Genomic DNA, 3,160 nt, shown 5'->3' with positions numbered 1-3,160 from the left:
CACATTCTCCATTTACCATTCTGTTTTTTGACTAGCACTACATTGGCTAGCCATGTTGGGTACTTGACTTCTCTGATGAAGCCGGCTTCCAGGAGCGCCTGTACTTGCTCTTCTACTATTAGGGCTCGTTCTGGACCGAGCTTGCATCTTCTTTGTTGTACAGGTCGGGATCCTGGATAAACCGAGAGCTTGTGGGACATGAGTTCCGGGTCTATCCCCGGCATGTCAGAGGCCTTCCAGGCGAAGAGGTCGGAATTATCTCTTAGGAGCTTGGTCAATTTTTGTTTTAGGGTTTCCCCCAGGTTGGCTCCTATATGAGTATTTTTCCCTTCCTCTTTACCGACCTGTATCTCCTCGGTTTTTCCACCCGGTTGTGGTCGCAGCTCTTCTCTGGCCCTTGCGCCACCGAGCTCTATTGTATGAACTTCTCTGCCCCTTCCTCTCAGATTTAGGATTTCATTGTAGCATTTCCTCGCCAATTTTTGGTCTCCCCTTACCGTGGCTATTCCCGCTGAGGTCGGGAATTTCATGCAGAGGTGGGGAGTGGATACCACTGCTCCGAGCCGATTAAGGGTAGCTCTGCCGATTAAAGCATTATACGCTGACCCCACATCAATGACTATGAAGTCTATACTCAAAGTCTTTGATTTTCCCCTTTTCCAAAACTGGTGTGAAGGGGCAAAAATCCTAGTGGTTTTATTGGCGTGTCCCCTAATCCGTATAGGGTGTCGGGGTAGGCTCTCAACTCTTTCTCATCTAACCCTAGTTTGTCGAAAGCCGGCTTGAAAAGAATGTCCGCCGAGTTTGTCGAAAGCCGGCTTGAAAAGAATGTCCGCCGAGCTTCCTTGGTCTACTAGGGTTCTGTGGAGATGGGCATTTGCTAGGATCATAGTTATTACTACTGGATCATCGTGTCCAGGGATTATTCTTTGCCCATCTTCTTTTGTGAATGAAATAGTATGGAGGTCGGGTGATTCTTCCCCGACCTGGTAAACTCTTTTGAGATGTCTTTTGCGAGAGGATTTGGTAAGTCCTCCTCCTGCGAACCCTCCTGAGATCATATGGATATGTCTCTCTGGTGTCTGCGGTGGTGGGTCTCTTCTATCCATATCGTCTCGCTTTCTCTTTCCATGACCGTCCGACCTTTCTATGACCGTCCGACCTTTCTATGAGATATCTATCAAGCCGACCTTCTCTAGCCAGCTTTTCTATCACATTTTTAAGATCGTAACAGTCGTTTGTGGAGTGACCATATATTTTATGGTACTCGCAGTAATCGCTGCGGCTTCCCCCTTTTTTATTTTTAATGGGTCTAGGGGGTGGCAATCTCTCAGTGTTGCAAATCTCTCTGTATACATCCACTATAGAAACTTTCAGAGGAGTATAAGAGTGATATTTTCTTGGCCTTTCGAGACCGAGTTCTTCCTTTTTCTTGGTTTCCCGCTCCCTCTCTTTTGTTGAGGGAGGGGGCCCAGGTCGCCAACTCAAGTCTCTCAACTTGGCATTTTCCTCCATATTGATGTACTTTTCAGCTCTTTCCTGTACATCACTTAGAGAAACGGGGTGTCTTTTAGATATGGACTGCGAGAAGGGACCTTCTCCGAGTCCATTGACTAACCCTATTATGACTGCCTCTGTGGGCAGGTCTTGAATCTCCAAACATACTTTGTTGAACCTTTCCATATAGGCTCATAAAGATTCTCCGACCTCCTGTTTTATTCCCAGGAGGCTCGGTGCATGTTTCACTTTGTCCTTCTGGATTGAGAACCTCATCAAAAACTTCCTTGAGAGGTCTTCAAAACTAGTGACCGACCTCGGAGGGAGGCTATCAAACCACTTCATCGCTGCTTTCGATAGAGTGGTCGGGAAGGCTTTGCATCGCGTAGCGTCGGAAGCATCGGCTAGGTACATCCGACTTTTGAAGTTGCTCAGGTGATGCTTTGGATCCGTGGTTCCATCGTAAAGGTCCATATCGGGGCTTTTGAAGTTCCTCGGAACTTTTGCTCTCATTATGTCCTCGCTAAAAGGATCTTCCCCACCTAAGGGCGGCTCTTCTTGTTCGTCACGGGAGTTGCGACTTTTGAGGGAGGATTCCAACTGTAAGAGTTTTCTTTCTAACTCTTTTCGTCGTTCCATCTCCTCTTTTAGGCTCTTTTCAGTTTCCTTTTGCCGCTCCCGCTCTTGTTCTAACTGTTCTAGGCGGCTGTGGACTAATCCCATGAGTTCAGTTACATGGGATGGTCCTTCCTTTTCTGACTCGCGCCCTTCTGAGGAGTTTACCTTCGGGTTCTTTACTCCGGAGGTGCCTTCTCTGTGCTGATTATCAATTTCCTGGTGGAGGGCGAGGTCCACGTCGTTATTGCCTGTGTCCAGATTCTCTTGTTCAGAGTCTGTCTCCACATGACCTTCTTCGTGGGATCTGTCCGCCATCGGTGGATGATCTCTCGGGTCCCCAGCAACGGCACCAATGTTACGGTGGGTAACCGGAGATTAATGGGTGGATGGCGTTGGTTGGTCCAAATGTATGAAGGAGGAGGGCTCCGAATGGATCTGCAACTCGGGAGGCTCCGTCCGACTTGTTTGTGTGAGGAGAGGGGGTGGCACCTGCAAAGACACTCCGATGCCTAAGTTAGCAAGAGTGTGAGCAGGTCTAGAGAATATTGGACTTAGAGATACCTGAGGGGTGTCAGTGTATTTATAGTGGTGAGCCAATAACCACCGTTGGAGTAGTACCGTATCTTTAGGGTGTTAACCGTCCCATTATCTTGGGGAGGTTAAGATATGGCTTAATGAAGCGGTTAGAGAGATTTTAGGGGCGGTTACTCATTTGAATGAGTGTTTATCTGCCAGCTAATCTCGTGCCCGACTTCTTTAGGACAAGTCGTAGTCAACACCGACTTCTTGACACCAGGTCGGTGTGTAGTAAGGCTCAATTCTCTGGACTAAGCCTTTCTTTTGGTCCTGGGCCTTTATTATTGGGCCAGGGTATGAACAAAAGATAAAAAAATTATATTATTTAAGATATAGTTCGTTGGTATGTATCAGTCACTCATTAAAAATTAAATTTTCGATAAATTAATCCATTTAACTTATCAAAATAGAGAATATGATAAAGAAAAATATACACACATACCCAAAAACTATGTTAAAATTATCAAAA

Source organism: Arachis duranensis, chromosome 9, assembly GCF_000817695.3.
Source record: "Arachis duranensis cultivar V14167 chromosome 9, aradu.V14167.gnm2.J7QH, whole genome shotgun sequence".
NCBI lineage: Eukaryota > Viridiplantae > Streptophyta > Magnoliopsida > Fabales > Fabaceae > Arachis > Arachis duranensis.
Note: the sequence above shows the minus strand (reverse complement) of the source record.